Source organism: Pangasianodon hypophthalmus, chromosome 1 (genome assembly GCF_027358585.1).
Source record: "Pangasianodon hypophthalmus isolate fPanHyp1 chromosome 1, fPanHyp1.pri, whole genome shotgun sequence".
Lineage (NCBI taxonomy): Eukaryota > Metazoa > Chordata > Actinopteri > Siluriformes > Pangasiidae > Pangasianodon > Pangasianodon hypophthalmus.
Genome location: NC_069710.1, coordinates 6,584,523 through 6,607,591, shown reverse-complemented (window position 1 = coordinate 6,607,591; position 23,069 = coordinate 6,584,523). Strand labels below are relative to the sequence as shown.

The following is a 23,069-nucleotide window of genomic DNA, read 5'->3' as shown; positions in this document are numbered from 1 at the left end:
TGACCACTAACATGAAGCATGCTACCAGGATTACTCAGACTTCTGAACTGGCATTAATTGGGAAAAAAGGAAGTGATAAAAGAAACAGCAGTCTGGTTCATTTTTTTGCTATTGTTCATTTTTGTAGCTACTGACCTCTTTCATTTATGAAAAAAGAGACCAAGCGCTTGTTCAATGGCCCAAGGCAGATCTCAGTCACAGTAGTTCAAAAGCCCTCTATTTAAGCCTCAACTTTCATCACACGAAATCCCCAAAGATAGAATGCCCTGCCAAAAATGAATATGGGCGCAAGATGTGCTATCGGAAAAGCGCACAGTTCAGTTTCAAAACAGAAACATGGCACCCGTAGTCATTTAAATGTGTGTGCATTTAAATAACTCTGCTGTCCATGTGCGAGAGACTAAAACGATTAACACGCAATTACATCCGTTAAACTCAAGGGCACTTTGCCCACAGCAATAAGCACATTCATAATCCTCTCCCACTGCGATTTTTTTATAGAATGATAAAAGTCAGAGTGACCATGATAGCAGGAAAGTCAGCTTCCTACGAACTTGCCATTGAGATATACAGCAATTCCTCATTTAGCAAGTGTGGTTATGGGGTTGTTTTGCACATTTGTGGGTTCTCTCTCATAACACGTGTGGTTTTCAAAGCTGAGAAGACCTAGGCAAAAACCTCACAGCAGAAGAGTTTCACTTGCATCAAAACACCCAGCCATGATGCATTAAAACCAGGTCTATAAGGACAGTGTTTGCCCTCAGATGCATTATGAATGAAGTTGCTGATCAAACAGAATTATTAATGTTAAGGGCCTAGTATTCTGCATTATAAGGTAAAATGTTGCAGAAGGATAAAACTGCTCATCAGTGGGAAAGTGGGCCGCCAGACCCGCCATTGTTTGGGCTGTAAAAGGCCAGACTGATTGGCCCGGTCAGCTAGATAAACAGCAGGGGAGCTAGAGTGGTGCAGCTCTCACAGCTCTCCACCACTTCATGTGACCTTTTCTTAAAGGGGCCTGGTCGAGGAACAGCCATTGTGCTTTCTGAGACACACGGAACAAAAACCTCTCAGCTAATCTCCCATTATCTTCCAACAGCGGAACGCAAGCTACAAAATTAAACCCCCGACCCAATTTTACACTCCCGGAGAATATGATGGAATACAGTTTCAGATAATGTAACAGCAGAGAAGCCGGGCCATGATCTCTACGGGTTGTGTGAAGGTAACTGAAGCCTCCTGACTTCAGGCACTGTCAGAGTGAATATATTTATAGATGGTCATGTGATTTTTGAGATGTTTCTCTCAAGATTTTTGTTAGAATTCATGTTAACTATAAAGTAAGTCTAGTTTTTTTTTTTACACTGCAGTCATTGTTATTACATACTTACAATCCTAATCAGAAGACTCCAGAAATATATCAGCATGATGTTCTACTTCTCTTTGCAGATTTCTGTGACTCACTTTCTGCTGCTGTGATGGTCCCACATAGATACCCTAAAAATCTGCACTTCCTAAAAACAGTTTACGCCCAAGACTTGCACTTTCCTCAGTAGATAATCTCACATGAATACTGCAGATTTGTACCTAAGAACTGCTGCTGTAATCATAAAGACTGTCCCTTATCCCATGACTCTTATTCACAATACAATCTTACTAAACATCTTTTCAAAACATGTGATACTGTTTGACTTTATAGTATACATTTGTAGAAGAGTAATGATTCACAATCACAATCTTTCGGTGTCACCTATAAGAGGATGTGTTGCCTTTTGAGTCCACTACCATTCATACTAGCGTTCTTTGACTCACACATTCGAACTACACTGAGCGGAACTAGGTTAATCTCTGTAGTCTACATGATGCATCATTGGTTCAAACCCCAATGTCACTCACACACACACACACCACAGTTTGACAGCTCAGCTTGAGAGGTTCCTCTCAAGGTTTCTTCTTCGTAACATCTCAGGGAGTTTTTTCTTGCCACTGTCACCTCTGGTTTGCTCACTAGGGATATAAATCTACATCCAAATTTCTTTAAAGCTGCTTTCTGACAATGTCTATTGTTACGTGCACTAAATAAATAAAATTCTGTTGAATTGAAAATGTGCCTGCTTTTAATAGACTGTGATTTTTTAATTTTGTTCCTATTCTCCCTCTGGCAGACCAAATCGTCTCCATGACCACTTCTACAGGTCGATTCCCAGAGACAGAGAAAGACAGAGGTATACAGTTGATAAAGAGATAAAAAGACAGGATAATAAATGAGGTATATGTTTGAGGAGAAAACAGGAAGTGAGGTGAAACAATGTGAACTCTACACTATGATGTGAGAGTAGGAAAGTAAATTGGGCTCATTTTAAAACTGCATTTGGATTTCAATTATTTTAAAGGTTCAGTATTTTAATACATTCAGAAATTCAGGAGCCTTTAATTTATACTGCTACAGACACAACGAACACTAGCGGTGGTGCTACACTTTGCACTTGTATTGCATAAATCAGAAATAAATAAATTATCATTTAAGAGTCCCTAGATCCAAGAAAAAAAATCCACCATATTCAGTTTTGCGCAGGAATATTTTTTATAACTTAAGCCCCTTCAACACACAGGCTGAAGTTCAAATCATTTCCTATTCACTATATATGCTCACTACATTGTGTATGATTATAGTGGCCTTGTAGAACCTACACAGTGAACTACATGTCCAATAAAATGCCAAAATATGTGAAAGTATGCCAACTGACAGTCATGACAACTCTCGGAATGAAATTAGCAAGCGTTTCTTGATAAGAATGAAGCGTAAGTAGGTTTGATCTTGGCAGACTAGACCTGCTATGCTACTGCTGCTGCTGAGCAAGTACAAGACTTGCTTAGTTAAGCATACTCGGACACAGAGATATTAAGAACCATGCTTCTGCTGCGAAAAATTTGCCCGTACAGATCTAGATGGATGGCGCTGGGGAGGAGGAGGGTAAATGGGAATTCTCATGGCACGTGTGGAAACCGTGCCCGGCTAGTTTATTCAGGATAATGGAGAGTTACGTAAATGGAGAGGCGGACCGATTGGCTGTATCACTGGTGTCGAGAGAACCAATCAGCGCGCAGACAAAGTTTCATGACTGAACTAGACATTTAGTAAAATATGTCATGTATTGATTTAGACCATAAAACATTCTGCTATGTCAAGTGACACACAGGTTTTATTTAATCAAAACGTTTAAGAAATGAGTTTCAATTGACTCGACCTTTGATGCAAAGTAGGCTATGGGGTCTTAAACATTTGCATGTTGCTTATATATTTTTGAATGTGTAAATATTATTAAAATTTTTTGTAAAATTTAAACTGTAAAATTCATTCTCATAGCCCTTCTGCAATTGTGGCTCATGTTCAATGAGACTGCACCACTGACTGCAGTATTTTTTATATTCATAAACAGACAAGAATATCACATTACATTTACTAGTATGTCTGATCTGAATGAAGCTCTCCAGTGCTACGGAAAATAATAAATCGAATTTGCCCTGAGTGTGCTGGGAGTGTGCCGCTCCAGCTCAGATGAGTATGCCGGTCCTGTGAGTCTAATGTGTCAGAGGCATTCACACACTTTAGGAAAAGGCGTTTTTACCTTAGGAAAGACAAAGCACAAGGAAACAGCAGCAGGAACAAGGACAAGGTCTTTATTATTCATGGAAACAAGATCTGGTAATGTGGATACTAAAATGCAAATCTGCCAGAAAAAAAATGAAAGATGATACAGATACAGAAAGAGAGAGTGAGAGAGAGAGAGAGAGAGAGAGCAAGCTCATTATTATGCTAACCGTCTCTGGGGACCAAACCGGCACTAATGGGCAAAAAATACACAGGCACACACCCCATACACACTCTCACACAGCGGTAGCATGCTTGTATGCATGTGTGTGTAGAGGATGCCATGTTTTTAGCACAAGGACAGGGATGTCTGACAAAAAAGTTCCCTTACAAAGTCAAAACTGTCACATATTCCTGTCCTTATGGGGACATTTGGTCCCCATCAAGATAAAAAAAACAAAACATGCACCACACTATGCCACACACCCATCAGTTTCTCAAAATCTGTGAGTAGCTCCCCAACCCCCTTCCTTTTTTTTTTAATCCACTACCATTCATACTAGCTTTCTTTGATTCACACAATCACACAACACTAAGCTGGTCTTGGTTAATCTCTGTAGTCTACATGCGTCTTTGGTTCAAACCCCAATGTCTCTCACTCATACACACACACACTCACACACACACCACAGTCTGACAGCTCAGCAGTGCTGAAAGCCTTCCACTGAACCTCCAGACAGAGGCTGATGACCTGGAAACCTCTCAGGAGCTCAGCCTATCAGATATGAGCCACTGACTGACAGGCATCCACAGCACACAGCAGAAAGGTCTACATCTGATCAAACTACCAAGGGATCTGTCAGCTGGCAGATATACGATATAAAAATGATGTTCATAATATATCAGATTAATTTATTGTTATCGCAAAATAATATCAGTGTCATTTTTATAATAGTAGTGGGAATGGCATTTTGGAGGATTCAAAAAGGTTTCTCAATAAAATCCCACGACTTTCAATGCGTTGTTTACAGGAGACCATTATTTATTTTAGCATTTTTAATTCAGATATGACAAATGTTCCTCCTGTCTTCAATAAGCCAGATGTTAGATTGCTTGTTTTTCGTCGAGGCTGGACTAAAATCATCCTTCATTCAAGTACACTTAAACTAATGTATTGAATGTCAGATGTGAGTGTTTAGATTTACTTTTACAATTACAATTACATTTACATTTACAGAATTTAGATGATGCACTTATCCAGATCAGCTTACAGAATTGCTTTATAGTCTCCGTCAAAAACATATCCTGATGCTAGTTCATTAGATCAAGGTCTAAAAATACCATCAAGCCCGTACAGCAGGAAAACATACCGTTCAGGGGATTTTTCAAATAAATGAAACTTATTTAAATGACAGATCTGTGTGGAAATGAAAGTTGTCTTTGCACCGAATTATTGTGTTTTTTGATAACATCATCTATTTAATATTACTAGATTTAATATTAATATTAATATTTAATATTAAATGGTATTATTAAAAATACCATCAAGGTCGTACAGCAAGAGAACATACCATTCAGTGGATTTTCCTAAAATTAGTGCTTATTTAAATGTCAGATCTGTGCAGAAATTAAAGTTGTCTATGCACCATATTATTGTTTTTTTTTTTTTTTTTTTTTACCAATTCATCTATTTAATATTACTCGATTTAATATTTCTGTATTTAATGATACATTTTCTGTATTTAATGTTACATTTTATTTGGCATTCTTTAATTTAAAAATGGCCATTTTCATTGTTTTCCAGTAAAATACTTTCCAAAAAGCTAAATTTAAGTACTACAGAAGATGCAAATTGTGATCTCATCTATCATATCATGTATGGGTTGTGAATTAAATGGAACACTGGCCTGTGGGATTTACAGCCTGGTTGCTGAATGAGGTTTCAAATCACTATTTGGCCTGAATCAACCCGAGGTCTAAGGGCACGCCTGCAGATAAGCAGGAGCACGACTGTCTCTCAATGGGTCAGAGACCTCGCAGAGACTCTGTCCTCAACCCTAATGGAGTGGAAAATGTCTCTGGGAATGAGTCCTCAGTCCTCCTCATCAATTATAGAAACTCTGCCTTCAAACACTCCAGCAGCGTGCGCACAAGCCTCTCACAGCTCTCTTAGGAAATCCACTGCCATTTTAAAAGGCCAATCTGTGTGTGACAGAGTGACAGGGATTCTCAACCTGCGCTAATCTTGATTCTTTTCTATATATTAGACATAAAAATATCCAGCCTTGATTAACTATTATGACCTATATGTCTCTATTCTCAAACTGTTTCATTATCACGATCATCCTCTATTACATCTGAGGTCAAAATGTGCTAACATCACCCATGTGGCTGTCTTAGCAAACTGTCTCTTAGATGTTCTTGCAATCTTTTTTCACATGAGCATGCAGAAGCCTTAATACAGAGAACAACTATATCTTCCTCATATGCATCACCTCGACAACAGACAACTTGATACAACAAATCGCATAATAACATCCAGTTAATAGTAGGTGCAGCTACACAGCACTGGCTAGCTATGTTTAAACTACCATAGATAATAAAGAGAAGTGAGTCATGAAGCATGAAGCTTACACTTCATGTAAGGTTAATGTAAGCGAAGGGGAATTCTCACAGTGATGCAGTGGTTAACCTGGGGTCATGTGCTGCTCTCAAATCCCTACTGCTCCCTCCAGGCATAAATCAGCCAGCAGAGATCACAGCTGGGTAGCTTGAATATATAACAGTAAATCTCAAATTAAACACACAACCCAGACACCAGGATGCCTCGCTTTAACCAGGCCACAGTAGAGGTGTGCACACGACTGTTTTTCTATCCTACTTCATCATACTAAGCTCATGAGGGATTTCTGACCAATCACGTCCACTCCTGCAGTTACTTTTGTTATGAATTAACTTAATCGCTTCTGTTTTCCAAAATATAAAGACTCTAGCTAGGATAAAGCTGTTACTAAAGATGAATAAATGAATGAATAAAGCCCAATTTACACAAAAGATGATGTAAATGCATCATGCAGCTCCGTGTGAGCATGCTCATGTCCAATACATGGGCAATCAAGGTGGCCTTTTGTACGTCCGTTCCTGTCAGCATGGTGACACGCTGTTGTGACATTTTTTTGTTGAGTCCTGAAGTCCTGATGCACACCTCCAGGCCAGAGCCGCAAACTTCTACAGCCAGATGAAGTAATGTTGAGAAAAACCTTTTGTGTGCATCATGGCTTATTCATGATGATGTTGTAATTTCCTGTGTAAAATCTTCACGAGCAACCAAACATAGCTGTATCTAATGCAATGTGTTACCAGTAACACAAATATCACATTTATAACAATCTCTGTAACAATCAAATCCACTGATTTGATCCAGGAGTCATCACAACTCCACACCCAAATCTGATATAGATATTATATCATTCCCACTCGACTACACATACCAGCTCTCTCGCCTAAAACCTTTAGAGGTTTTCCTGTTTCCTGTGTGCATTTCTGACTGTTCTTTTCTGATTTTTCTGATTTTGACCCCTGCCTGATTTCTGACTATAAATGTGTCTTCTTGTTTGAATTCCCCACAAAAGGCTGATTCTGACATCTATCTGCCTCCGCTTCATTATCAATTATTCATCACAACATTATTAAAAGAGTATGATATCCTTTTTAAAACTGCATCACATTCACTACAGACAAAATTTTCATGTATACTTTTTCCCGTACTGCGAGAAGAATGAAAAAACCCTTAACTAGAAACTCAGTTACATTAGTGGTCTAAGGGCAGTTGATAAATTTTGTCAACGAAATTATATCGTCAAAACATGAAGATATAGGCTAAATTTAAAACTATGATGATACGAGGAAACTTTCCAACACTGGCACAATACACAAACACAAGTATTTCTAGTTAATTACACTTTTCCTGAGGTTTCATGGGTGATTATGCAGAAACCTGGGGACATTCATGTTTATTTTGAGCTACGTCAACTACAAGGGTAACACATGACCACAAATGTTTCCCTCTGAAAAAAGCTGGAAAGATGATTTACACAGATTTAATTTCAGTGTAATTCACAAATATCCTTTATGAAAGCATTCACTGTGCGTTTTCTCATTTCGTAAACATTTATTGACCATCCCGGCAACATTACAGTTCTTTTATTACTACGGCGAAACGTGTTGAAATGATCGTCCGTGATAATTACACACACAGTACAGATGAGGTTGACAAACACTACAGCATTCCTATAAGAGTTCAGTAATTATTTGTACACTGAACAGTTAACCACCCTGAAATTATACCTGAGTCAAAGATAACAGAGGCATAATCTCCTCTCCTTATCTGACCATTTTGGAAAGGAATCCATTATGAAAGGTAATTCCGGTTAAGAGATGAGCTTTGCGAGTCAGCCTGGTAATTGCTCTGCTGAGAGCGGGGAAAAGCATGTGCTCCATGCAGCTTGCCGGGGTGGAGGATAATTGAGCGAGCTTCTAGAGGGAAAGGACGCAAAGGGGGTAATTACACATTCATCCTGCCTAACAACAACTCAGAGAGAGCCAGAGAAAGACACACACAGATAGCTAGTAGAGGTGAGATCAGGCCGTGCTATATGTAGAAAGAAGACATTACACAGAGGATGAAATGAGATGAAAAGTGAAAGAGGAAGGAAGAGGTAAAAATACAGTGTGGGTCAAAAGGCATTTTCTCAGTAGGCCTACATAGTGCTTTGGAGCTTTACTCCATCATACTTTATCAGCTAGTTTACTTAGCTGTTACTACAAGGCTGTAGTTGTTAATTACTTCATTGTTTTACTCTATAAGCTGTGTTTCTTCTTGTATATGCCCTTTTGCACTTAAAATACTAGGTAGATTAAGTACAGACTGACAGCACTAGGGTTGTTCCGGTGTCAGGGTTTCATGATTAGTCATGGTGCATGATCAGGCGTTTACCTCATCGTTGACTTCTTCAAAAAATGTACTCCTGTCTAGAAACATCTAATGGTTCTTCTTCTTTTTTTTTTACCCAATCAAGTTCCTTACTTCAGTGATTCTCATCACCAGTGTGTCACCCTGTGAGTCCATACCTCTGGACTCACCCTAAAACATCCCACTAAAACCGTAGATTCTCTGCAGGGAGGATGGAACTTTTGCGACTTTATCATACACACAGAAGAACATGACATTGCTGATCAAAACTGAATGAAACACCGGCTATGTTTACATGCACATCAAATTCCGTTGAAGGTCTAGATTCGGGTTGCAGCCGTGTTCCTAATACAATACAGGCTTCGGAATATTCCTGTATTCATGGTTGCTGTAAGGATGCCTGAGTTGCCAGTCCTAAATACCTAGGATACAGCTAAGCATCTGTTAGGACCCACAATTCCTTGCGGACTGAGCATGCACATATATCTCCTTTTCTGAATAAGGTGTTTACATGCTACAAATTTCCGATTAAAACAGGTATATTCCACTAGTGGGAATCGGAATTTGTGGAAATTGTCTTTAATTATTGTCTTAATCTGAATCAGGCAGTCGGATTGCAGCATTTACGTGACTCAATACTAATTCGAATATTGCCAGATTATGATTATATCAGAATATTGATGCGCATGTACACGCAGCCAATGATTTAGTTTGTCTAAGCAGCATTGAACTTTTTTTTTTTGGCTCTACATTTCCTCACAGCCACTCTGTCTTTCAGCTTATAACGTTAACGTGATAAATACTGACAGTGTGAGAGTTTTTATGGAAAAGTCATTCACAAAAATAAGAAAAGAAGAATAATTAGAGGATTTGATCTTTTTTGTTGTGCAAAAAGATTTTGTAATCGTTAAACATCTTTAATACCTTGATACAGTGAAACTATGAAAGACTATTTTAGTCTAGGCTATTATATCATGAAAATATCAAACCATCACACCCCCATACATCACCACATACCACAAAAAACACCCAGACAGTTAAAAACCTGGGAGTTTGTGGTTTTGTGCATTACAGCTGTTTAGCTAATATCACAGGTGATGATATGAATTAACCCCCTTAAACTCAGCAGTTTCTCAGTCTTGTTACTACATACCTTTTGCTATTAGTTTCATCATATGTATTAAATAATTCATAGGAAATACTGGTTAACAGCTTTTAAGATAAACAGCTGAATAATAACCTGAGGTATTAAGCAGTTAATTAAAAAAAGCCAAAAAATATGTGTGATCACAATTAAAGCAAATATTTTAGGCACATATTTAAAATAAAAAAAAGCAGTATGGCATTAACACTCAGTTAATTTGTTAGAATGACTATAAAGCCTTCAATATACTCTGCACGTTATTGACTTCAAGAGCCTCGGAATCACAGAGGAAATGTGTTACCCAGGAAACAATGACACAGATGCACAGACGAACAGACACACACACACACACACACACACACACGAGAATGGACCAATGAGAGGAGATGCACATGCGTGTCTGCCTGTGGACACGTTACTAGTTCCACCCCTTTACAATCACACACATACATACGCACGTATACACACACCTTATCTTATTACCTCAAGCTGCATTCAAGCAGGAGCAAGTAAAACAGGTCCTGCTAACACTTTACACACAATGGGGCGCGTGCTCATAAAATATTCCTCTAGCCTCTACCACGCCCCTGCTCTGTGTGGCAAGGAAGTGAGTGTATGAAGGTCATTATAGGAAAACATATGTGCGTATGTGTGTGAGTGTGTGTGAGTGTGTGTGTGAGAGAGACATAGGATGCAGCTGTGACTCTATGACAAAGAGCCAGGCACACTCCAGCTGAGCTCTGTTGATGAGAGCTCTGCACTCTGCCACATTAATCACACACAAGGCTTATTCTGCTGCATGGCTTCCCAATATTCGAATAAAGCTGTGTGTTCACACGAGCCATTACACATCAGGAGACAGCGGCCACAATACACAATACGCCGGGGCCATTCTGTCCATCAACACCTCTGTTAAACAATCAACACAGAAATAAACATAGCGATATACAAATGGATAAACAAAAAACAAACAACTGAAAAAGGAGACATTAATCCTAGACAATATACTGTTTATGTAAGGAATATAATACGAAGGGATGTGCTGTTGTAGGAAAATAATCAATGACGGGATGGTGGGATGTGGCCTGACATGAAGCGGAGTTTCCTTAAAGTTAATTATTTTCCTATAATAGGATGAGATTTATTCCTCTTATACCACAGCAATTTGCCAACACTAATTTTTTTTATTAAAGAATGACACCTCCTACTCTATATCCACTTATAGTCATGTTGTGAAACATCGATGAAACAAGTCACTTCCCATTATCGCTTAAGTTATAAAAGCTATAAACAGCTATCCCCTCATTTCCTCTCCTTTTTCTTTCTCTTTTAGTTAACGAAACAAAAACTGCAGCTTGGCATGTTACTGGGCAACGAAAGTGTAAAGCCCTCTGTCCTGAAGACCTTCCTGTGGCGGAAAACTTTAAGCAACAGCTTTAGCTTGACTCGTACAAAGCACTGATACTGGACATGTTATGTGGCTATAGAAATGATAACAATCAAAACTGACCAATCAGAACTCAACAGCACTGTGGCGTAATAATCATTATCACGAAACAGCACCGTGTCCTCACTAACTCTAGCATCCTCATCAATATTAAAAATCCACATCAATATTAGTGTTTCTGTAATCACTGCATTCACATGGTGGAAAACGGAAGCAGTCTGGTTTTAAAAAGAAATACAGCCTTTAATAGTAATAATAATATTAATGTTTTAAATTCTCTCTGAATCATAGACTTATTCATTATGTTCTGATCGTAAAATGTAAACAGAATCAAACATTTCTGACGTAAAATAAACACTGGAACACTAAGCTTAGGGATGAGTGAAAATATATATAATAATAAAACATGAATAATAATAATACACAATATGTATGTTTTGTTGAGGTTTTGTAAATGAACTGCCAACAAGATATTAGAGCAACATTATGAAAAACTAACAGCACAAAATCTTCTTTCAATATTCAAAACATTTAACAAGAACCTAGAGAACTGGGGACAGTAAAATCTCATGACTTAATTTATTGCAATATCATTATCACATGGTCATATGGCTCAGCCTCTGGACTTCTTTCAGGATGGGAAATATTATGTTTTTAAAAGCAGCAAATAGTCATGCTGGGAAAAAAAAAAACATTGTAGGTTATAGAACTCAAAATTAGAGATCCATTAAGATGCATTGATTAATAATCAATTTATAATTGCATCAAGTCAGCCGGAATCGAAACTGAATCGAACCCTGAAGTCCCTAGAGATTCCCACATCTCTCCTAAAGGTTCTCATTATGAAGGTTACATACATGTGTGACATATATGAAGATTTAGATGCACAGGCTGAGTAGATAAGCACCCTAACACCATTATACACCTACACACTTGCACATTATTTGACATCGGAGACAATAAGGCCCACTTTGCACTATTTTCTACACACTGTCACATACACCAACACACACACACACATAAACACAATGAGCCAGATGTTTGCTACAACCACAGAGCAAACATAGCACATAAACATACATTTCCCTTACTTAAGAAAACATAAGCGCACCGAGTACAACCCAAATCCTGGACAAACATGATGCAGACATGGAAATACAAGTCCACTAGCTGAAGAGCAAGAGAGAGAGAGAGAGAGCAAGAGAGAGCAAGAGAGAGAGAGAAAGAGAGAGCATGCAGACTTTGAGCAGAAGGCCATCTCTGAGATTAAATTACTCGTCCCCCAGGCGACATGCCCAGTCCATACTGTACTATTGATCTCTTTCTCTCTTCCTCATGTGATGGTCCAGTCACAGACACAGAAATCATAGAGACATTTTACAGTCTGTATTTTGTAGTACTGCTTCAGTACAAACTTGTTCACTACAAACTTCATGGGATGCAATGTTTCAGTTATCAAATCTTTCTGACTTTGTAGCTGTTCTGAGTATATCATATTTGTTGACTGCGGGTTGCGTAAAGAGTGTGAAAGTTTAAAAAAAACAAAACAAAAAAAAAAAAATAATTACAGTCATTCGGGAAGCCCTGCACAGTTCAATCGGACATAGGTGTATTGGTTGAACAGGTAAGGGGCAGAATGCTCGTATTATATTTTATATTATATATCGAGTTATATTGGTGTTTGGGCTTCCTTCAGCTACAGGTTCCTCCTCCTGCACTATGCTTTCAAGTAACAAGTAAAAACACTGATAAGATGTACAGTGACCTGCAGAATTATTGGCACCCCTATAGAAAATGGGCAGAATTGTTATATAAAATTAATAACATGCAGTAGTGATAATTTAAGATTAAAGACATGGGAGCACTGTTATCTTTTGTTTTATTAAAAACACAAATGAAAAAAATGTGTGCAATTCTTTGCTGTAATACAATGGTGAAAGAAATATCTCCACCCTTAAAATTAATATTTGGTGAAGTCTCATCTGGTTGGAATAACAGCCTCACATATAATTTCTAACATGGATCTAGACACTTGTAGAGAGATCTTGACCTTTTCTAAGGACAGTATCATTTAAGAAGCTTTTGTTGAAGTATATACTTGTGCATTGGTGTGAAAGAAAATACAGTTCTCCTGTTTGAGATTTCGCAACACAAACTTGAGTTTTTTCTGTTTCATATTACTTTTGTCAAAGTGCCATGTTGTAGTGATGCGAGTGAAATCACAGACTCCACCTAGGACAACAGAAGTCTTTATTATGTATAAGCACAAAAGTGGGATTTGTCTTTCAGACACTGACAGGTAGCAGCAGTTTTAGAAAAAAAAAATCTGCTTGGAGTGTCTGCTAAGTCTAAAATGGTGATGGATGCTTTATGTTTGTGTTCAGAAGTTGTAGGCCAAACTCTCGCCACTCAGAATGTATACAGTATGTGTGTTGGATGTGTACGTGTGTGTCACTCACCAAAATGACCAACCCTATGTAAACTCAGTTATTAACTTAAGGGCTCTTTAGTACTGATTCTACCAAGCATTCATCTCACACTTTTCACACAAGGCTTAGAGTAGCTTATTGAAAAACACTTTTAAAAGGACTTTTAAAAACCAGAATGTACAATAGCGGTCCTCTTATAGACTAAATTGACAAAAAAATTAATTTTTCTTAATTTAAAAACACTTAAACAGATTAGTACAAGACAATGTGAGGAAAGGAAACATCGAGACAAATAGTCAACAACCTGAAATAATCATGTCAGCATATCAGCGCTCTCAGACTGCCTGTGAACACGTCCAAATACCGGACACCTTTCTGCTGAATAACACCCTTTACTGGTTGCTGACTCTAGCAGCCAAGAGCAAAAGCCATTAGCCGTCCGCATTAGCATCTCAATGCAGTCGCTATCAATCGTGATGGATGAGTGCATCTCTAAGGCTCCAGCAATGTTAGTTTTACTGATCCAAAAGACTTCTGTCTGCACAGGCAATGATAGATGTTTACGCCTTAGAATTAGGTAAATAGCAGGGAACAATACCATATACTACATTTGATACGAGAAGTAGTTTCTCTTCAGCAAATGTGAGAGAACACAATAGTTGTTTGCTGCAGTATAAGCAACCGTTTTAAACTTCAAGCAGGAATCTCACTTAGTGTTGTATGGGAAGCTTCAACAAGAGTGCTCTGGCAAATCTGGGCCAAGGAGCTACACGAGAAAAAAAAAACAATCAAGACTTGTTAAGCAGTTTACTTCTTTCCGACAAACAAAACAGTCACTGGACAATCAGTGGAAGTAAGTGTGCCATTTCCAAGCCAACAGCTTAAGGACTCGCATATCTAATGTAGAGCTCCTCATGAAGACAGGCCCTTCTGCTGTTCCACGACACATCTGAATGGCAGAGAATTCAAAAAGGACCCATTTGCATTTGGCCTCCATGAAAGGCCTGGACTCATCAAACTCCATTAGTTTTATTAAGAAGCCCTCAGTCAGGGTGATGGCCATTAGCATCACTTAGTGGGATTTGCTAGCTCGCTAATATCCCCAATAACGTGCAGTAAAGGGCTATTACCATGTCAGTGCCACTGCTGTGCTGGGATTGGCCCACTACCTGGAAGATATCTGGTCACCAGTGGCACTGGGTGGTCCCTCTTCTCTCATGGACGTAGAGGATAGAGGAGGGCTGACACATTGTGCAAAGTAACAGATGGGCTACACTATACCTACAAAGTGACCTACATAGCAAGTGTACCTGAAAAAAAGTGCTATGAAAAAAAGCATTCATATCACCTTTCTATTATGTTGGGAAAACCCAACCAAATGGAGCCATTCATATTCATATACCTTATATAAGAAAGATAACCTTCAGAAACAGTGAACCACACACCTGGAATAAACTTCACAGGACCCTGAAACTGGATACTCTTATTACACTGTGGCATTTTAAATATTTAATGGAAGCTAATGAATATAAATGTTTCACTTAATGTTTTATTCTGTGATATTTATTTTTGCCCTTTCTATCTCTTGTAATCTATTTATTATAACTCTGCATTGTAAATCAAGGCTCGTCCTCCATGTAAATAACTGAAATTAGATTATGAGTAAACTTTTCTGATGCTCGCATTTCCAGTGCAACACTGTCCTTCTTCAGTACATGTAAATATACACACAGATTTTATTAAAACACAAGTCAGGTCAGTGATAAAACCAATTTTCAATCACAGTAAATTCTGTAAGTGCATCTCTTTGCTGGTGCATCATGTAGTTGTTGTCCTTTCAGCTGATCATTGGTCCACATGTTTGATTTAGCACAGGTTTTATACCAGATGCAACCCTCCCATTTTATCCAGGCTTGCACCGGCACTGAGAGTACACTCCCACTGACTGGGATGGTTCCCTGCCCAGGAATCAAACCCAGGCCACAGCGGTGATAGTACAGGATCCTTAGGTACTAGACCACCAGGGATGACAAAACACATCTGGTATATCCAAAATAGTGTACTATTTTGGAAGTTTTGATATTCATCTCCAAAATCATAGTAGAGAATATCCAGTGAACTCAAAAAAAAAAAAAAAATCCCACAAAGCGTTACAATAGGTTAGGGTCCAAACAAAGTGCCCTTGAGGGAACAGAACACCTAAAATTCACTTTGCCATCTGTATGGAATAGAAAGTAGGGCACCATTTCAGTCATAGGGACTGACTTCGTGTCAGGATGCCATGTGCACCACGCAGCCTCCCTGTGCCTTGGGACCAATTAGTCACCCTTCTACATTCGGCATGGTAGAATACTCCACCAAACACGTCAAGTTGTACACATCATTATTCCAGCAGGATTTTTATGCAAATGAAAGAAGGGCAGAGGGCAGGTGCTATTTAAATGAACAATGAGTAAAGGCCACAAATGGGTTGTCTTTATTTAACCCTATATTTGAAGGTTAATAAAATTACAGCTTGCAATTTGCAGCTAACATATTGTATTTGTTAAGGGGTTGGGCGATATGGCAGAAATCTTCCATCATGGTACACTAACACATTTTCATAATACACAAAATATATATATTACATATTTGGGCAAGCTAACAAAGTGTCATCAAAGTAGTGGCATCACATAAAAATATATTAATGAAGAAAACCGGTACAAAAATAGTAACTAATAGCTAAACGGACAATAAAATCGGAGTAATCTTTGCTATAAAACCATAATGTTACATTTTTTATTGTGATATTAATATCTAATCTCTGCTTCTGATGCTGCAATAACTTTTGTACACTTAGCTGACCATAAGCTTCAGAATCTCAAGGCTGCAAACTGATTGGCTCTCTGCACTTCACTATGCTGGCTCGAACTAGAAAAACATATATTGAAAAAGCTAAGACTGAAATAGCTAATAAACCTGGATCTTGTTTCAATCTGAATTTTTCAATACATATTGACAAAGCTAACATCATCCCATTCTTAGACCGATTTATTTGCAATTTTTTTTGAAACAGTGATGAGTAGACAAGTTGGCCATTTACAATACCAGTCAAATGGCCTCTTCTTGTAAAAGTAGCCAATTGTTGGCTCCTTTCAGTGATAAAAAGTACCAGACTCTCTAGAGAAAGCTAGAAGTCTGGTTTGAAAGACTATCAGTGCTGTACCATCATATTGCCCTGACCCAGACTTACATAACACCAATGTGGTGTCCCTCTGGGCCCTTTATTTGTCTCCACTCTGTGCTTTACAAAAGCTCATTACGTAGAAGTGCATGTCTTATCTACGTCCATCCTAGCCATGTGCCTGAAAGCTAATAACAAGAACAGGGTTAATCTCTTAATGCGACACAGAAAGCAGAATTTACCGGTCTTCAGAAACAAGTGTGATATGTTATTATACAACAATACTTATAAATTGCTATGTCTGTCAAATGATATAATATATCCTCTACTTCAAAGCATTCAATAAATCCTTGTAACAAAACCAACAATGTAATGAAAATAGAAAACTCCTCTAATGGAACAAGATCCAATGTCAGAAGGCTGATCATCCTTGCCATAGTAAGACAACTTAATATGATATAGATACCGTGTTCCTAAACAAAGCTGTCCTCCACTGCTATTAATGAGGAGAGATTTAGTCCAACACGTGCCCCGAGCATGTGAGACATGTTCATTCCAAACCTAATCTCATTTCAACTGTTATGATTATGCAGCCGTTAGAAGGACAGTCACAGCAGACAGAAAACACCACTGATCTTTTCAGTACAGTGATTTACTGAACAAATATGACAAATACTTATGAACTTTCTCTCTTTTTTTGGCATTCTGACATAACCATAAGCTTGTAATCATGTGATATACTCTTATCTAACAAAGCACACCAAAAAGCAGCTGTTTACATTTTACTGCACTGCAATAAAGGATGAAATTATAATGCAATTATACAGTAGATCTTTAGCAGTGAAATAGAAATATACAGCTAACCTACAGCAGCCGATCCACCCTAATGTGATAGCATCCGCTTTAAAGGATTTCACTATTTGCTAATTACCTTTTTCATCTGACACTGTGCTCTCGTTAATGGTAGGGAAGCTAGAGCCAAACCTAATCATCAGTATTGTCAGTACATTCACAAGCTGAATGGGAAAATGATGCAATGAAGAAAGACACCTTCACTCACAGCTTTTATATATGCAAGGTCATTACCAGCTGAAGACTATTGCTCTGCTTGTCTGTCTACCTGTCATCCAGTCATCCTGTCTGCCTGTCATCTGCTCCTGCTTACTCATGGCAGCTACAAATAAACTACCTCTTTCCAGAGCATGCAGAAGAAGACATGCCGAAGCTAAAACATGCTCAGCCTCAGAGAACAGGGAGAGAAAAGCAGGGAGCGAGTGAGAGAAAGAAACGAGGAATGATAGGGGATGATATCACGGCTCACTAAAGACGTGACAGAGATTTCAGGGAGCTTCTGAGCAAGGAGCATTAGCTGGGTTGATGCCGTGACAGTGGTAGAGCTCTGAGGGGATGATTTAAATGAAAAATACTATAGAGCTGACATACTGCACTGTAGGTCCTATCCTACATTGGATAAAGAAGAGTGTAATTATGGAGATCTTTGTTTCTTTGCATAATCACATACACAAACACCTAATAATCTATTTATCATGCAAGGCGGAGCAATATCAAAATGTTGAAGAAGCAATATTTACTTGTTTGTTTGCAATATTTACAGCCCTCTGCTGCCTACAAGGTGAATTCCAGTTAAAATGTATACACTGGCAAGTCTTCTCTTTCCCTCCAAATGAATTGTAGCCCCTCCGGTAATACTATGTATGCTGACACAGATTGATGACACAGATTCCCCCTTCACATCGCAGTTTTAAGGGCGAAACGGGCACGAACTGGTGTTTATTCTGGTCTTGTTATCTGATTGTGTCCACCTGTTTTGTGCTAGTTCTAGATTAGTTTGTCTATCTATACCTTGTTGTGTCTGAGTACCTTTGCAAAGTCTTCTTGTGCTTTACTTCACTAAATCATGTTCTCCTGAGTGCCTTGTTTCTACTTATTATGCATTATCCATGGTTGATGTTGCCTGCTAATGCTTTGATGCATGCTATGGACAACGATTATGATTATTGTATTAACCCAAATAAATATCATGCCGACCACCCACATTTGCATCTGCACGTTACACACAAGTTGCCTTTTAGAGAAAAAGAGCAGAGCTGAGCTCTTGAGCTCGGTGTCAACTGGAGTTGGAACTAATTTCTCGACCTTAAAATTTCTTTGACTACCTTTAACACCTTCAACTACCCAACTCAGGTAGTCTCTGCTGGAAGTCTTTAGTCTACAGCAAAATTAGCATTTTGAAAAGTAATAATTTTTTTTACCACAGGGATGTTGAATGTTTGATTCTGATTGGTCAAAAGCTATGGATTAATCTTCAGCTGCAAGGTTTTTGTTAATGCGCTCATTTTAATATGTTTCTATAGCAACAACATACACAGGGACTTGTATGGAGGACGCGCCACATAAACGATTTAAAAACATCTGTAACTGTTCATATGGTGACGTTTTTTGTAACATCTATTAAAGTTTTTAGAAGGAGTCTCCAGTGTCAATGCTTTAAAACAGTCAAAGGTAAAGCTGTAATTTTAGGTTTTCTGCTATGGGAAAGTCTTCAAGATGGAGGCCAAGATGACAAGCTACATTTTCTGTCTTATTAATTTTGAGAGAAAGAAAATGAGAGAGCCAATTGAGTGTAACTGTTTATAGCTGATATAACATTACTGACAACAGGAACTAACCTGTTTTGCAGATATTCCATAGTTACATTATATGTAACTATAGGGCGATAAAATATATGACGTCATGTATGTGTCAAATATATGACTTTAATACCTAAAAATTGTTACACTTGGAAAATTGCTGTGGTATAAAAGGAATTAAACACTTCAGGTTTTAGCTGTGTATTGGGCTGCATCGAACCATCCCATCATTTATTATTTTTTTATTCATTTATTGGTTTACTCCTTAGATAATAGAAGGAGGTACTTTTAGGTCCAACCTACTGTAGAACTTTATGAAAATATATTAATTTCATTATAATGCTCACTATTTGGAGAGTATCATATGTAATCTTTTTACAAGCTACACAATACAATCAGGATGATGTTATTTCTAATAATGCTTGTAACTCAATAAAAAAGTCACATAAAATAACTCATTTTAAAAACAGTGTTTTGGTGAAAGACACAACAGGTTTTGTGTTTTGACTAAATTTCATTTAGCCACAACATAGTCTATAACAGTGTTATCAGGCACTGCTCTCGTCACTGCCAATTAGTGATAGTAGTGCTGCAAAGGCCATCAAATGCGACGTCATTATCCCAGCCACTCATTAGTGGTCCAGAGCTCTGATAGTTTGATTTTCTTATGTGTTGTCAGTATATGCAGGCCATTGTTTGCCTTGGTCAGCCTACAGTCTCTTTTATCTTCCTCCCACCAGCTGTGTGAGTGTTAGTCAGAGAGCATTGTGGGAGGTCACACCACAGCCTCATTTGAATGACTGCTTGCTTCTCTTCTTTAGTTTCTGTCCTTGGCTGCATTGTAACACTCATTATAGCTGGAATTGTGACTAGTGCTGGTTTGGTATGCTTACTTACAAAAATGCTGATCTTTTGGAATTCGTATAAATAGCCAATTTTAAGAAATCAGCGAAAAAGAACGTAGCATGTTGTAATAACATAAAACTGCAACTCCATCATTCAGCAAATTAATGGTATGACAACCAAATCATACTAAAATCGGGGTAATTGTGAAACAAACAATCGATTGTGGCCAATCGAAAAGCACACGTAGATAAATGTTATTATAAAAATCAACATTATTATAATTCTATAATAAATAACAACTGTCTTGTGCTCATCCCAGGATTCTTATTCACAATCACCATTTGAGTCTGGTTCCTTTCATGGTTTCTTCCTCTTGTCATCTGAGGGAGTTTTTCTTGCCTCTGTTCCCTCTGGTTTGCTCATTAGGGGCCTAAATCCACACCTGGATTTCTATAAATTTAAACTTTGTGACCATATCCATTGTTAAAATACATATAGTGATTACAATAAAACTGAACTGAATTCGGATTGAAGTATAATTACATAATAGCTAACTTCAATGGTATTTTACCTGATATGATCAATCTTTAGCTAGAAAACTGTGTTTGTTTCAATTAAGTAACATAATTACAGCAATTAATGCAGTGAGTTTTTGTTCTAATAAAGATTCACTATTCATAGTGTAGTTTGATCAGCTTCATTCTTACTTCCTCTAGATTTACCTTAATTTCTTATGAACCAATACTATGAAATGAAACAGCCTCTAAGCTCCAACCTCTAACTTCTATGAACAGGATGAGTCAGAAATTGAGAAATGTACACTGCAAAAATGCTGACTCTCTCAGCAAGAGACTTCTACTTCAGCAACTAGACTTCTATATATGGGAACCAAAAATGGGAGGAGGTATGTATATTATTCACAATGTGGGGTGAGAAAGATTAGTCTAACTTGCCCTAAAAAAAAAAAAGAGCACACTGTGCATAATGCTTGTGCTCACCACAGTGAACTTCCTGTACCATGACACCAAGGCAGTGATGCAAGAATGAAAAAAAAAAAAACAGGTTTGTGAGGAGACAACTGTTTATAGCTGTAATAACATAAGTGATAACAGGAACTAACAGATGTTCCACAACATTAAACATAACTATAAACTGATAAAAAGTATCTTGTGATCTTCAATATATATATATATATATATATATATATATATATATATATATATATATATATATATATATATATATATATATATACTCACGGGGAAAAAATGGGCCAAGCCCAAAGTGGCAAAATATTAAGCTTTTAATGGTCTTAATAACAAATCATTGGTCAGGAAATTAGCAAGAATTAAACAAATAGATAAAGGAAGTTAGTATAGGAGAGCTTTTCCTTTTGATTTCTTTAAATGTTTAAAGAATCACGTTTGGCAGATAACCAAATAATGACTAATCTTTTAAGAAAAAAAAAATCACAGAAGATATTTTTGGAAAATTTTGTACATATTTTGTATATAAATGCTGTGATATAAGAAGAATAAAACAGTTGAAGATGTGCTGCTATTGAAAAATAAAAAACTTCAGGATTGTAACACTAACTCTGCTTCACATCATGCCACCCTGTCTCATTTCATTCCTTACATTTCGAGAATTGGTTTACCAATTTTACCACTTATGACAAATTAGATTATTAGATTGAAACTCTGTAATGAGTGCACATAAATAATGTATTGCATGTTACATCCTGGGTATGACATCAGACTCATCTGAATTCCCAGCAAACCAATTAACAAACAAACACACACTGTGCCATAAGGATTGAAAAGAATGATTGAGTTTTTCTGCTTATTCTATTTCAATATCCTCCTCCTCTCACTGCCTCCTATGACTTTCTGTAATGTTTATGTTCCTGGTGGATTTACAATGTAGCACAAAGACTTCCATTTTTATTATATCCTCTACCATTGTAGCTACATTCAGACAGGAATGTGTATGTGTGTTTTAAGGTGTAGTCAGGCACAGCGTCAAGCGTTTCAGCCAAGCTAAGCCCACTTCACTTAAACAGTGGTCATGGGAAAGGAGTAAAGTCCCTCTGCATTCATTACTCCATAAGTAGGATCTACTACTCCCAGAAAATAAAGCCCGGGACACACTCCTCCTTCTACTGTAAAGCAGATTTGCATGATTACACAGTTCGCTGTATTCAGAAAGCGAAGCTAACATGAAATGCAAATACTACTACAACTACTGCTCCTCTGTGGTGTTAGGTCAAATGCCAAATGAAGCCGGTAAAGCTTCTCGAAGGCGGAATGTAATATACATGAAAATGTCAGTCTGAATGAGAACGGCTAGCTTCTTTGCCTAGTGAGAGCTCTTTTTTTCTTTACACCCATCAGCATGTGAGCTCCACTTCCCTAACTAAGGAATGCTCACTTGTCAGTGCTTAGAGAAGGTGAGCGATTCATTTAGTGAACAAAAGCATTTTCACACAAATTTAAAGTAAAGCTCTCTCTCTCTCTTAGATTCGCTCTCTGTGTTTCCATTAGCATGTAAATAGCCAACCAGATGACTTGAGACAGAGGCCCAGGGAATTCTTACACAAGTGACAGCCCTTACTAGAAGCATGGGAAGGGCAGCTTCACTCTCGCACCCTTCTCTGGGAGTTTCTTGAAGGTGTCGGATATGCAGACTAAATATATACGGTTTGGTGAGTGGGGCACGATGTGTGAGGCCAGGAAATGAAGGAAGGTGGATTTTAGGAAGGGCAACAGAGAAACTGAAGCTGTGGGTTTGTGGATCTGTTGCAGTTTTGCTCTGAACAGCCTGTG

At 37.9% G+C, this 23,069-nt stretch overlaps 1 protein-coding gene and 1 long non-coding RNA gene across 2 annotated transcripts in view; one reads left to right on the top strand and one right to left on the bottom strand.

The window, feature by feature from the left end:
- Positions 1-21,377, top strand: part of LOC113526577 (uncharacterized) — a 34,822-nt gene extending 13,445 nt beyond the window's left edge. The window contains exons 2-3 of the long non-coding RNA XR_003402789.3: positions 1,100-1,225; positions 1,450-21,377. This is a non-coding gene — a long non-coding RNA (uncharacterized LOC113526577). The remainder of the gene's footprint in view (positions 1-1,099; positions 1,226-1,449) is intronic.
- The window catches only part of gfod1 (glucose-fructose oxidoreductase domain containing 1), a 37,907-nt gene that overhangs the window by 8,373 nt on the left and 6,465 nt on the right, over positions 1-23,069 (bottom strand). The gene's annotated exons all lie outside the window — the stretch shown is intronic.